The 16,061-nt window shown below is 36.1% G+C and overlaps 1 pseudogene; it reads left to right on the top strand.

Annotated features, from left to right (window-relative positions):
• Positions 1 to 15,288: 15,288 nt before the first annotated feature.
• Positions 15,289 to 15,834, top strand: LOC134386478 (chromobox protein homolog 3-like; annotated as a pseudogene).
• The last annotated feature ends 227 nt before the right edge of the window (positions 15,835 to 16,061 follow it).

Here is a 16,061-nt window from a genome sequence, read left to right on the forward strand (position 1 = left end):
ACTACTGACTGAGGTCACCTTGGTCTTTTACTCACTGTGTCTGGAGAATCTACTAGTATCTTCTTTTCTTCTCTCCTCCATTTTCAAAATCAGTTAAAAAAGCAAATTAAGTCTCTCACTGTTGTCTTAGTGAGTGATTCGCATGTGAGGTTGTTTGGGTGGTTTGTAGGGCTGGTTTAATGTTTCTCTGGACATTCTACACTTCCTTGCAGAGGCTCTCTTTGATCATCTATTATCATCTCGAGCTTTACCTGGCCCCTTTCTTCTTTGTCTTAGCATTTTCTCTTCTTCATTTTGCTCATTATAACTTGCAATTTTTTGTTTTTCGTAATCTGTGTCTTGATCTATTTACCATATTGCCATAGAAGCTCCAAGAAGGCCAGGGCCATCCCTTTCTTGTTCAAATTTATAGTCCTAAAGTGAAAACTAGGTGTTCAATATATATTTACCAAAGAAAGGAGGAGTATGATAAAACAGCCACAATCTGAAATTTCTTTTGAGGTTGTTATATTTTTTCTCATCCATTGCATTTTGTTCTTTCAAAGGATCTGTCTTATAACAGAATTCAGAAGCCAAATTATCCACCTCTGAATTTCAAGCAGAACTTACCATAAGAATCAACTTCTATTTCAGATGACTGGATAAATTTGGAGTTTCTTAATGAAAAAAAAAAAAAAAAAAACCCAACAAAAAACTGCATTCTCTTCCATTTGCATGATCTTACCTTTGTAGTTTTTTAGATGCTAAAATGCAATTTAGACAGATTTTCCAAAGTTTGTCTCATTATAGCTTAGTGAGAACCTTTGTGTGACTGTTTTGGCGTAAATAGAATAAAGCAAATGGGATACATCATTGTTGACTGTGTCAAGGAATGTATATCAATTTGGGGTTTACATAGCACTTTGTTTATAAACAAATGCTGTAAAAAAAAAAAAAAAAAAAAACCCCAAAACCTCAGCTTAATGTAGGCAACTACATTAAGGAACTTCAAAAGGAACCTTTAAGAAGGAGTAGGGTTTATATTTGGTAGTTTAGGTGTCTCAGCTTATCTGAATCCTTAGAAGTTTAGATTGTGTTGGCTTCATTTTCATAAGTGTATTTGTTATGTTTTTTTCTGAATTGTACACTTAAGTTATGATTATAAAATTCTCAGGACTCCCAGCCCAGGCTGCCCAGAGTGGCCAGAGAGCTTCCAGGCCCACAGGGCCCCAAGCCACCCACACCAGAGCAGGTAGGTGCGACTACAGGACTGCCATCCCAGGCCAGTCCCCACAGCACAGAGGCCCAAGCATCTAGCCCACAGGCACCAAGACAGCCATGCCAAATTGACAGTCCCTGCAGGATCCTAGCCACACACTGGGGTCCAAAGAGTGGATGGTGAAATCCCCTGACACAATGACTAAACACCAAAGGAAGGATACCAGAAATATGAAAAATCAAGAGAGTACACCACCATCAAAGGATAATAGTAACTCTCAAGCTCTAGATCCTATAGAACATGAAGTCCTTGAAATGACTGACAAAGAATTTAGAGCAACAATTCTAAGGGAACTAAATGAGATACAAGAAAACTCAGTTAGACAACACAGTAAAATGAGAAAAAGCATACAGGACCTGAAAAAAGAAATATACAAAGTAATCAATGCCCTGAAAAAGAATGTAGCAGAGCTTGTGGAGCTGAAGAATTCATTCAACAAAATAAAAAACACAACAGAGAGTTTAATCAGCAGGCTAGAACTAGTAGAAGAGAGAATTTCTGACCCTGAAGATGGGCTGTTTGAAATAACAGTGGCAGACAAAAAAAAAAAAAAAAAAAGAATTTAAAAAAATCAAAGAAAATCTAAGAGAGATAACAAACAACTGTAAATGTTCAAATATCCAAATCATGGGTATTCAAGAAGGGGAGGAAAAAGGAAATGGCATTGAAAGAATATTCAATGAAATAATGGCAGAAAACTTCCCAGGTATGGGGAGAGACACAGATCTTTAGATTCAGGAGGCTCAAATATCCCCAAATATATTCAACACAAAAAGTTTCTCTCCAAGACATGTTATAGTCAAATTGGCAAAACTCAAAGACAAAGAGAGAATCTTAAAAGCTGCAAGAGAGATGTGTCAAGTCACCTATAAGGGCAACCCAATCAGACTAACATCAGACTTTCATCAGAAACCCTAAAAGCCAGAAAAGACTGGGATGATATATTCAAAAAACTAAAAGACAAAAATTGCCAGCCAAGAATACTTTACCCGGAAAGAATATCCTTCCAAAATGAAGGACAAATAGTATATTTCTCAGATAAACGAAAACTGCAGGAGTTCACTACCACACAACCAGCCTTACAAGAAATTCTCGAAGGAGTACTGGCTTTGGTACCCGAAAAACAACCACCACTGCCATAAATACTCAAGAAAGAACAAAACCCACTAGTAAAATAAAAATGCTAAGAATAAAGAGAAAAAGAAAGTTTATCTACTATCCCAAGAAACCAACAAATACAGAAGACAAACAGTAAATCAGAAAGAAAGGAACAAAAAATACTTAAGACATCCAAACAAAAATCAATTAAAGGTTAGGAGTAAATCATCACCTTTCAATAACAATTCTTAATGTAAAAGGATTGAATTCCCCACTCAAAAGGCACAGACTGACTGACTGGATTAAAAAGGTGGACTCAACTATATGTTGCCTTCAAGAGACTCACCTCACCTGTAAAGACACACATAGACTAAGAGTGAAAGGATGGAAAAAGATACACCATGCAAATAGAAATGAAAAACGAGCTGGAGTAGCTATTCTTATATTAGATAAAATAGACTTTAGACCCAAAACTGCAAAAAGAGATAAAGAAGGCCACTATATAATGATAAAAGCATCTATCCAACAAGAAGACATAACATTCATAAATATATATGCACCCAATGTCAGAGCAACCAGATTTATAAAGCAAACACTATTAGACCTAAAGAATGAGATAAACCCTAATAAAAATAGAAGAGGACCTGAACACACCACTCTCAATATTGGAAAGATCATCTAGGCAAAGAATCAACAGAGAAACACAAGATCTAAACAACACTTTAGACCAATTGGACTTGGCAGAAACCTACAGAACATTCCATCCAGCAACCTCAGAATATTAATTCTTCTCATCAGCACATGGAACATTCTCCAGAATAGATCATGTGTTAGGTCACAAATCAAGTCTCAACAAATTCAAAAAATTGGAATTATCCCATATATTTTTTCAGATCACAATGAATTAAAATTAGAAATCAATAACAAACGAAACTCTGGAAAGTATACAAACATATGGAAATCAAACAACATTCTACTTAATGACATATGGGTCAAGAAGAAATTAAACGGGAAATCAAAAAAATTATTAAAACTAATTAAATAATGATACATCATACCAAAACCTGTGGGATACTTCAAAAACAATACTAAGGGGGAAATTTATCACATTAAATGCTTACTTCAGAAGAATAGAAAGATGGCAAGTAAACAATCTAACACCTCATCTTAAAGATCTAGAAAACAAGAACAATCCAAACCCAAAGTGAGCAGACAGAAAGAAATAAATAAGACCAGGGCAGAATTAAATGAAATAGGAGCCCCCAAAATGATCCAAAAGATCAATGAAACAAAAAGTTGGTTTTTTGAAAAGATAAATAAAATCAACAAACCTTTAGCAAGATTAACTAATAAAAGAGAGAAGACCCAAATAACAAAAATTAGAAAGGAAATAGGTGATATTACAACTGACATCTCAGAAATACAAGGAATCATTAGAGACTACTTTAAACAACTATATGCTAACAAATTTGAAAATCTGAAGGAAATGGATAAATTTCTGGACACAAGCAAACTACCAAAACTGAGCCAAGAAGATATAGAAAATTTGAATAGACCAATAGCAATAAAAGAGATTGAAGCTGTTCCCAACAAAGAAAGAAGTCTCCCAACAAAGAAAAGCCAAGGACTGGATGGGCTCACTGCAGAATTCTACCAAACCTTCAAAGAGGAATTGATACCAATTCTCTACAAATTATTCCAAAAGATTGAAACAGTGGCCATTCTCTCATTCTATGAGGCAAACATCACCCTGATACCAAAACCAGACAAAAATACAATACAAAAAGAAAACTACAGGCCAAATCTTTGATGAATATAGATGCAAAAATCCTCAATAAAATACTAGCTAAAAGAATACAGCAACATATACAGATAATTACACACCATGATCAAGTGGGATTCATTGCACAGATGCAAGGTTGGTTCAACATATGCAAATCAATAAACGGGATACACCACATCAATAAAATCAAAGACAAAGACCGTATGATCATCTGTATAGATGCTGAAAAAGCATTTGACAAAATTCAACATTTGTTCATGATAAAGACTCCCTATAAGTTAGGTATAGATGGAAAGTATCTCAACACAATTAAAGCCATATTTGATAAGCCCACTGCCAATATCATCCCAAACAGGGAAAAGTTGAAAGCATTTACCTTAAGAACAGGAACTAGACAAGGATGCCCACTTTCACCACTCCTAATCAATATAGTATTGGAAGTACTAGCCAGAGCAATCAGAAAAGAGAAGGAAATTAAGGGCATTAAGATAGGAAAAGATAAAGTCAAACTGTCCTTGTTTGCACATGATATGATTCTGTGTATTGAACAGCCTAAGGTCTCTACAAAATAACTCTTTGAGTTGATAAATGATTTCAGCAAAGTTGCAGGATACAAAATCAACATGAAAAAATTAGTAGCAATTCTATACTCCAACAGTGAACATGCAGAAAAAGAAATAAAGAAAGCTAGCCTATTTACAATAGCCACCAACAAAATAAAATACTTAGGAGATGAAAAATTTCTTCAGTGAGAACAACAAACCACTGTTGAGAGAAATTAGAGAGGACACAAGAAGATGCAAAGATATCCCATGCTTTTGGATTGGAAGAATTAACATTGTGAAAATGTCCATACTACTCAAAGTGATCTACAGTTTCAATGCAATCCCCATCAAAATTCCAATGACATTTTTCTCTGAAATGGAAAAACCTATCTTAATATTTATATGGAAAAACAAAAGACCACAAAGAGTGAAAACAACTCTTAGCAAAAAAAAAAAAATAAAACTGGAGGCATAACACTACCTGAGTTTAAGCTATTCTACAAAGCTATAATAAACAAAACAGCATGGTACTGGCATAAAAACAGACATACAGATCAATGGAATAGAATAGATAATCCAGAAATCAACCCATACACCTATGGCCGTCTTTGACAAAGGCCCCCGTTCTATGAACTGGGGAAGAGACTGCCTCTTCAGCAATGGTGCTGGGAAAACTGGATATTCATATGTACGAGGATGAAACTAGACCTGTACCTCTCACCATATACCAAAGTCAACTCAAAATGGATTAAACAATTAAATATACACCCAGAAACAATAAAACTCCTTAAAGAAAACATAGGGGAGACACTCCAGGAAGTAGGAGCGGGTACAGACTTCCTGAATATAACCCCCAAAGCACAGGCAACCAAAGAAAAAATAAACAAATTGGATTATATCAAACTAAGAAGCTTCTGCAAAGCAAAAGAAGTGATCAACAGAGTGAAAAGACAACCAACAGAAAGGGAGAAAATATTTGAAAAATATACATTTGACCAAGGATTAATATCCAGAACTTACAAGGAACTCAAACAACTTTACAGCAAAAAACAAGTAACCCAATTAAAAAATAGGCAAAGGAGCTGAATAGGCATTTCTCAAAGGAAGATATATGAATGGCCAGCAGACACATGAAAAAATGCTCAACATCATTCAGCATTTGGGAAATGCAAATCAACCCCACACTGCGATACCATTTCACTCCAGTTAGGATGGCTAATATCCAAAAGACTGAGAACAATAAGTGCTGGAGATGTTGTGGAGAAAAATGAACCCTCTTTCACTGTTGGTGGGACTGCAAAATGGTGCAGTCTTTGTAGAAAATGATATGGAGGTTCCTCAAACAGTTACAGATAGATCTACTATATCACCCAGTGATTCCACTGCTGGGAATATACCCAAAGGAACGGAAATCATCATGTTGAAGGGATAACTGTACTCCAATGTTTATTGCAACACTATTTACAATAGCCAAGAGTTGGAACCAGCGCAAATGTCCATCATCAGATTAGTGGATACGGAAACTGTGGTATATCTACACAATGGAATACTACTCTGCTATAAAAAAGAATGAAATACTACCATTCACAGCAATATGTATGGACTTAGAAAAAAATATATTAAGTGAAATAAGTCAGGCACAGAAAGAGAAATACCACATGTTCTCACTTATTTGTGGGAGCTAAAAATAAGAAAGTAAGTAAGTAAATAAATAAATATACAAACAAAGGGTGGGTGAGGGGAGGTGGAGAAGAAGACAACAATTACAACAATTCCTTGAACTTGTTAAGACAAGTGAACAGATATGATGGGTTTTTTTGTTTTTTTTTTTGTCTTTTTTTCGTGACTGGCACTCAGCCAGTGAGTGCACCAGCCATTCCTATAAAGGATCCAAACCCGCGGGGAGAGCATCGCCACGCTCCCAGCGCCGCACTCTCCCGAGTGCACCACGGGCTCGGCCCTCAGATATGATGTTGATGGGTGTGATGGGGGAGAGTGGTGGCGGGGAGAGGAATGGGTAAAGGGACATGAAAATCAACTACACTGTAAATTAAAATAAAAATAAATATATTAGCTTAACAAATACTGAAGCCCTGATCTTCTAGATATATGTATAGAGTACTAGATAGATATCAGAGTGGCATCAATGATTTAGTTCATACAATTTGTAATGATATATTGGTATTTGGAATTTTTAATGAGATTTGTCACTTTAATTGCACTTTATTTTATCCTCCTAACCCTGCCAAAAGCAAGCATTACCTTTTTACTTGGTTTGAAAACAGAAACACAAATATGCTAAAATAATTTTTAGATACACAAGTTATATTTGTTTTCAGCTAGATATCATGTTAAAAAGGTGCTGCTATAACTAGTATCACCAGTACTGATTCATGTGTTATAATTAAAACCAGATTATTTTTTAATAATCAATTTGTCTTTTGACTATAAATCAAAAATTATTTGTAAAATATCAGATTGTAGAGACTAGTGAATAAAAATAAAGTTTTGATGTCTGCTAAAAAAAAAAAATAATATAAAATTCTACCTGGCTTTCACTACTCATTGATGCTATTACAGCTATGCTGACACAAGTAGGTTCACAATCTAGCTTGTATGACATATATTAGTTAAGTAGGTATTGTTCATTTGCATGGCAAGCATAAGCAGGGAAATTTTAGTGATATTAAGGATTTTAGCTCACACAATTCATGAAAATAAATATAACGGGAATTACAGACCTGTATCTGAAAGTTAAAACAATAAAGATTTTGGAAGAAGACAGGATAATATCTTTATGACCCTGGAGTTGGTGAAGATTTTTTAACAGGATTCAAAAAATGCTAACAATAAAAGTAAAAAAAAAATGATAAATTGGTCTTCTGCTTATCAAAAGACCTCAAGAGAGGCAAAAATAAAACCACAGTCTGAAGGAAATATTTTCAAAATATTTATCTGACAAAGAACTCATGTCCAGAGTAGATTAAAACAATCTACAACTCAAGTAAGAGAAGTATAGAGAATTCTATTTCAAAAATAGCAAAAGTCTTGAGAGGTATATGTAGAAACAAGTACATTTATTGCAAGCACATGTAAAGATGCTCAACACTATTGTTCAACAGGAAAATGGAAATTAAAACCATGATTGAAGACTAGGACATAACCACCAGCATAGTTAAGTTTAAAAAGAGTGTCAATTACAAATGTTGGCAAGAATATAGAGTAATGGAAATTCTCGCACATTGTTGGTGGGATGGTTAATTGTTTTAACTACTTTGAAAACATTTTTGGCAGTATCCACTAAAACTAGAGCTATACCAACCCTATGATTCAGCAATTCCACTCATAGTATACACCCAAGAGAATTGAGTGCATCCATCCATGAGAAATAAGTCCAAAAATATTCATGGCAACAAATTGTTAGAGTGGGTAAATATGTTGTAAAATATTCATTTAGGAATATTCCACAGCAATAAAAAATAACAAATTCTAAGTGCAATCAAATGGATGAATCCTAAAAAGGTAATGTAGAATGAAAGACAGAGAGCATTCATAAAGTACAACTCCATTTATATAAAGTTCAAGCTCAAGCAAATCTAGGCCATGGTGCAAGAAATCACAATAAAGCTTACTTTGCTGGGGGGAGTAGGTATTAATGGGAAAGCACTCAATGGAAGCTTCTGGAGTAATGGCAATGTGTTAGTGTTGATCTGGGTGCTGATTACATGGGTGTATACAAATATAAAAAATGTATTATAGTGTACACTTAAGATTAATTTATGTAAGTTATGACTCAATATAACATATGTATTGCATGTCAATTATATATTCTTATTTTCTGCATTCTTGATGCTGTGGCCCCTGGGGTCTCACGTACTGGGGAGAGGCTCCCCCTGCTGGGGCTAGCCAATTCTTAAATATAGTAAACTTTCATCTGCAAACTAAAAAACTCCAGTGCCCATACTTTAAACCACCTTCTCTATCTAGCTCTGATACTGCAGATGGCAATATTACTCTGCCCTAATCATCCCCAAACCAGGTACGAGAATATCAGAGATAGGCCCTACACTCCACCGTCTGCTGAAATTGTTCAAGCTAGCCAATCCTAAGCCAATTTAGCCTGGTCTTGCCTTTCCCATGGAAACCACAGTAAAGGTTCCTGCCATGCTTTCCCGTCACTCATTCTGCCTCTTGACCAATTCTGGTGCTTCCTTGTGTGTCTCTGAGTGGCACGGCACACCCCTCCTATGGAGAACTGTAAGACTATATTTTTAATGGCAATCATCTCATTATCCATCGGCCTCACTGTACCTGAATAATAATAAAACCTGCATCTTAAAACATCAGAAAGCAAGCAGAAATTGTGATGCTAGGACGTTTTGTGAGTCATTCTTCTGAACAACCACAATTAAAAAATAGTTTGGGTGAGTTAGGAAGACTTACAAAAGCAATCAATCAATCAGTCAAAAATAAAAACTCTTAAAAAGACTCAGAACATGGGAATAAATACCAGGATCGTAGGTAGTAGCGGATGGTGAGCCCAAGTGGCACAAACATAAAAGAGCAGAAAAAATTTTAAAGTGCGTCAACGTACTATTTACAGTGCTGTATATTTTATAAAACAACTCTAAGTAATCACTAATACAGACTAACATAGCATCATTAAAACTATTTATATACTGCAAGCAATAGAAGAGGCAAATCAAACAGAGAAAAGAAAGGACAGAAGGAAAACAAGAAAATTTTCTGGCTGATAAAACAGACAACATGATAGATTCAACCTCCCAGAATAACAAGGGCAGCATTGCTAGACACCTGAATGTCAATTAAGTCATTTACCAAGAGAAGGAGGGGAATTGAGGGGGGTGGGAATGAAGGTTGAGGAACTATTTGAAACAACAAAATGTATGTTACAAAGTTGTGCTTGGAATATCTCTCTTCTCTGCCTCTTCAGACAGAAGAACATTGTTACTTCTTACTAGAAAAATCTGATATATAAATCAGAAAATATGACCACAGTCAAAATTTAAAGATACTTGATGTTTCATGAATACATATATATCCTTGTATGTGTGTGTGTGTGTATATGTATATAGATGTTTTACATATATGTATATAAAAAATAAGGATGACCTTGTTTTTGTCGAGCTAGTTTGAAATGCCTGAAGGTATAGTAAGTTTTCCACACACAATTCCTTAGTAGCCTGCTTTTATGTATTCTCACCATGATCACTGGGGTTTATTCTTTTACACGTCAGGAGTGAGGGGATATTGCAGGTGACAGTTTGATATAGGCAGGAAGGATTGTCAATCAGCTCCTCAAAAGGATAACGTTTTATTGGAACGGCTAAGTTCATTAAACCTACTGCAGTAAGGAAAAGCACCACCTTGACAGACTTACTATTGTTTCAGAAAGGAGAGGTCAGTGGTAGATATCTGCTGGAATTTGGGCTCTGGTACTGAGTGCTTTAAGGCAGGTTTTTAAATAAGCATATCTGATTGGATTGGGTAAAGTCCATGATGCAGTATTTTTGGTTTGGTGGACACAGTGAGTCAAGGGTTATGAAGGGATTTTTGATTATTAAACAGTTTAATAAATGAGCTGTTTGGCCAAGTGAGCAACACATTCACTGTTCCTAGAGCAGGAATGTTTATCCAGATGAGCAAACTATTTGTTCAAATGTATTGGTTTTTAGGAAATTCCTGGAGCCAATAGTAAAGTTATTTATTGATTTAAAGCTTTAGAATCTGGCCAAGAATATCCTGAAATAAATAAGATAGTCATGTTGACACAAGTGGCTTCAGATCTCAATCCCAATCGTTAAGCTGTGTGATGTGAATGCAGGTGGTCTCAGTTCTCAAAATGCGGAGGGTGGAGAATGACATTTTGTTGTAAGGGCCCTGAGACTATTTGGACAGCACGTGGAAAAGGTCAGTCAATTGTGAAGATACTCAGGTGCATTCTAAGATTTAAAACTAGTCTAGAACTTCCTTGAATATGAGATATATTTTATTCCCAAGTATATATACCGTAACTGGTTGTGGTTTCTTTCATAAAAGCTAAGGCCTCCATTGCCTCAGAAGATTAGGAGCAGAAGTTTTTCACGGTCTCACTCAAATGTATGACCATGTGGGGAGTTATCGTTTGTCACTTGGTATTCTGTCTTCTGAGGCTAATCATTTATATAGCTCTACTTTTGTTTGTTTTGCTTCCATCCTCATTCCACATGCAGATTAGTTGAAAAGCACAGCCCATCTTGCCTTCAGGACAATAGGCTTGATGATCCCAGCATATCATCACTGGGCAGTGGGTCCCCATCATAGCTCCTCCTTCCACGGCTGAAGGAAGCCTTTAACCACCATTAGTCTTTGTTCCTATACTAGCTATTTTACATAAAAATAAATTGTGGAGATTGGATAGAGAAGACTGAGTGGTTGCTACCTGAGTCTTTCCATAACATCATGGTCACAAATAGGCCCCTTAGTATAAAAGAGTTGGATTGAGTTGGGTTGGGGATCCCAAATTAGGATTAAAGGGTAAATGGTTTATGAGTTGCTGAAGGGCAGCTGTTGCAGATGGGGACAAAAATATCTTTGATTCATGAATAGTTTCAAAATGATAGATGTATAGAATACATAAAAGAAAGTTTTAAACCAACCCTAGCAATACCTGGATTTTGTTAGTCATTTGGGGGCTCTTTTGAATTCTAATACATTTACAGATATATATGACATCACTCAATACCCTCATTGGTTAAGATTTAGAACTCACCTTTCTGAGATTTCTTAGAGACTTACCACAGATAGTTAGGAATTGTTCAAGCAAGTATTTTGAGTCAGGTGAGATCAGAAGGACAAATCCTGGTATTATTCAGTTGGAACGTAAATCTCCTGTCTAGCAGACCTCACCATAGGAGAAGGTGTACAGGGATAGTAGTTAGAACTTGTCTTCCCAGTTTTTTCTAAATTTATGATAGTATATATTACATGCCTTGGAAAATAAACTGGAATTGTAAGCTGCATTCTGGAAGACCGCTTCTGTAGCTAGGTCCAAGCTTTGTTCCACTCCTACCTGTTCCCTCATTTAAAGGTGTTATGAATAGCTTCAACGTTGATGGCTCTCCTCTTGAATAGCACATTTTACTTTTCTTATGTCATTTATAGCAGTTATCCATAATATATCTGACTTCTATCATGGTTATACATTGTCTTTTCTTGTCTCATACAATATTAAGATCCTTTAAGCCTACAGATTGATGCATTCATGCAATTTTTAGTAGGTGCCAACTATGTGACAGTTCTATGATAGTTACTAGGGAAGCAAAAAGAAAGACATCGTATCTGTCCTCAGCCTATTTAACAAATCTACATTTTACTCATGGTTCTAGCTTCTCAAGTCCTTCACACCTTGTCTTATATACTATTAGCATTACATAAATATATCTAGTCTTTACAGCTAGATGGAGCCTCACTGTCTAAGAATAGGAACTTTAAAGTCATCATACCTGAACTTTGATCAGTTATCCCGAGGTAAGTTTGGGGATCACTCTAAAGTTCAGTACCAATTTTACACATTTTTTACAAATATAAATGAAGTAAATCATATATAGTTGTGAGCATTTTATGTCTCATATAACAGTTACTCCACAAATATGAAGTCTAATGGGTACCTATGATCAACTTCAAGGGTTGCCAAACTTCTGTAAATATTTTTGACTTTGTGAGACACATGGTCTCACTATTCATCTTTGACGTTGTGGCATACAAGTAGCCATAGACATCACACAAACAAATGGATGTGTTTGTGTTCCAATAAAACTTCACATATAAATACAGGTGGCTGTATGGATTGGGACATGGACCATAGTTTTATGATCTGTGATCTAGTCCAATTTTCCAAATTTATAGAAAAGAAAAGAAAACTATGGCAGAAAAGTGAATTATCCTTTATGCCATATATATGCTTGTCTTGTTAAAAGCAAAACATTTGCACCATCTTCCCTGTCAGTTGAGAAGCTGATGATTGATAAACTTACATAAAGTGGACTTGAATTTCCCATAAGTTTCCTTAATGTAATCCTTTATTCATTTTATTGCAAGAATTGGGTTTAAAGTCTAAGGTATTAATAACAGCATCATAATTTGCCTCTCAGATGAAATAGACTGTTATTTCAGAACTTAAAAGACTAAGAACACTAGATTGTGCCAACGAGAAAGGAGTGAAATTCAGTTTTCATTGACCACTGTCTTCAATGTGGGAGAGTCCAGAACCTTCTAATTTTTTCGGGTTAAATACTGCCATGCTTCATTTTATATTCTATTGAGAACATTACATGTTTCCTTCTCTTTTGATGTAAACATATTTCGTATCTTTTCTGCTTTGGCTGTAAGCAATATGTTACAATTATCAAAATAGACTTTATGAGAACTATAATGAGAAATAAACAGGCAGAATCTAACTTCTCATTTCAGGGGAGGTCCACTCACTGCTTTCTCCAGGGTCATATCCATGGAAGGAGGGTCATATCCATATTGGCAATTGCACTTTGTTGTTGTGGAAAACTCCTCTTCAAAGGTTTGTAAATAGTTTTCAGTCAAAATCGCAAATGGGCATACTTTGGTATATCTGGTATTTTAAGGGCAATCATTCCAGTTTGATAATCTGTTCCTCAGTACTTGGGCATAAAAAGAATGATCTCAGTATGCGCACACTTAGTTGTTTTTTTCCCCTAAGGATATAAAACAATCATAAATTCTCTTAAGTGAAAAATCAAGGTATGGAACATTGTGTATGTACCACTGGCTTTTTAAAAAGGGATGTCTGTGTGTGTGTGTGTGTGTGTGTGTGTGTGTGTGTGTGTGTGTGTGTATGTGTGTGTGTATGTACAGAAGTATTAAGAAAACTTGTAGGAGTGGTTCACCTCTTGGAAGGCAAACAGTGGAACAGGCTGAAAGAAAAACTTTCATCTGGTTACCATTTTATAATTTTTAAATGTTACATTGTATGTATGAATAATGTATTTAAAAATTATATGAAAAATATCACACCCTCAATTCCCAAGATTTAACTCAACCTTGCTGATTGCAGTCTTTGGGGGCTGGACCCAAGCTTTTGAAATTTTCAAATACCCAGATGATTCTGATGTCAGGCACGTTTAGGAGCCACTCATCTACACCGCTCACTTGTTGCTTATTTTCTTGTATTAAAGAGAATACACCTTTTATCCCCCTAATAGAAGAAGCATACAGGGGGATGATATGGTACCATTTTGTTTTCCCTATAGTTCTCAGCTCAGAGAGAGTATCCAATAAATATGTGTTAATGAAAATAGTGCAAAAGAATAATTACCATTTCTCTAATGCATCTATTCCAGGGTGAAAGAATATTTAGAAATACATTAAACATAACAGTACTATGAGAATTAAAAATGGTCACTTTCAATATACGATGGACAAAACAATAATTGCTAACAATAATACCAAGGGCCATTGGTATGGCCAGTCTGTAAATGGCAAGTAGGAAAGCCCAAAGCTAAGATCAATGTCTTAGGGATGAATCAGATTTTATATTCTACAAGAATGAGGAAAGCAGCATCTAAAGGAACATGTGTGTGGACACTGGGTCCCAGAGAAGCCCCACTTTATTATGGAGAGCACACAAAGCTCTTTCCTCATAAGGGACAGGACTGACCCCTTCTACAGTGTGATATATGTGGCATTCCCACAGCTCTCAACTTTCTCTTCTAATGAAAATCCCATGCAAGTTAAGCTATTTGTAGTGATAGCTAATGTGATTGTGTGGCTCTGTGGTCACCGGTGAACATCTGATTTCCATCCACTTTTCTTCTTTCAGATACAATGCAGTAATTCATTCCCATTCCATCCCATTCCATCCTGGAAGCTATTTGAAAGCCTCGAGAAGTTCTTTGGCATGCTTTTGAAGTTCCCCAGGACCCAAGTGCTGTCATACACCCTGAACATGATCCTCTTTTTATTTCCATAATCAACCACTTTGATGGGTGTGTGTGTGTGTGTGTGCGTGTGTGTGAGCCTCACACAAGACAATGCTCTTTCTTGTTTCTGTGGGAATCCCTGAACTGTGAGAGAGATGAATGCCCAGAACCTGGAACCCCCAAATCTGGGGTGTTGGAAGACCAAATCCTTTCTCTGTGCTTTACAACAGTCTTGTGCTGTACCTAATTTTCTTACCCTCATTTTACAGGGGTGGAAATTGGAAGCTCAGGAAGTGAAGTGATTTTCCAGATGTCACATACCAGAGGACATAGTAGAACCTGGCACTGTACTGGCACTGGCAGTGTCCATACAGAAACAACATCTTTGGCAGGCATTGGCGTGAACCCTCGTCAACTTCTGTGGAAAAGAGGGACAGTACAGAGAAACAGAGAGCGACATGGAGGAGAAGTGAGGGGTTGGGGACAGCAGTGCAGATGATTTCTATAAGCAAGATGCATCCCCATTGCAGTAACGAAGACTTTGGTTCCAGTAAAGCATGTGACAGTCAACTTCATTTATGCCAACCCACGACCCAGAGCAGCTCGGAGGTGGTGAATAATAGCTCTTCAAGTCTTCAATAAAAAATAGCCTCCAATAAAACTACATTGCAAAAAATGGGAAAGAAACAGAATGGAAAAAGTAAAAAAGTTGAAGAGGCAGAGCCTGAAGAATTTGTGGTGGAAAAAGTACCGGGCTGACATGTAGTGAATGGGAAGGTGGAGTATTTCCTCAAATGGAAGAGATTTACAGATGCTGACAATACTTCAGAACCAGAAAAAAATTTAGATTGTCCAGAGTTAACAGAGGTATTTCTTAATTCTCAAAAAGCTGGTAAAGAAAAAGATGGTACAAAAAGAAAATCTTTATCTGACAGTGAATTGGATGATAGCAAATCAAAGAAGAAAAGAGATGCTGCTGACATACCAAGAGGCATTGTCAGAGGCCTTGATCCCGAAAGAATAACTGGTGACACAGACAGCAGTGGAGAATTGATGTTTCTCACGACATGGAAAGATTCAGATGAGGCAGACTCGGTACTGGCAAAAGAGGCAAATATGAAGTGTCCTCAGATTGTAATTGCTTTTTTTGAAGAGAGACTAACTTGGCATTCTTGTCCAGAAGATGAAGCTCAATAATTGTTTGCATTGCTTTTTATATACTTATATGTATATAAAATCTGGGTCCTAGTTTTTGGTTTACTAGTGTGAAGAAATAACTACATTCTAATGAATATCAAGTTTGATATGTTCGTTTGAAAGTAGTATTGGGGGAGATGTTGAGTTCTTTTGCATCAATAGCACTGGTTACTTTCAACAAATAAATAAAAGCTTTCTGTAGTTGCCTCCTTTATCAGAAAAGAACA

This window comes from Cynocephalus volans, chromosome 9 (genome assembly GCF_027409185.1).
Source record: "Cynocephalus volans isolate mCynVol1 chromosome 9, mCynVol1.pri, whole genome shotgun sequence".
NCBI lineage: Eukaryota > Metazoa > Chordata > Mammalia > Dermoptera > Cynocephalidae > Cynocephalus > Cynocephalus volans.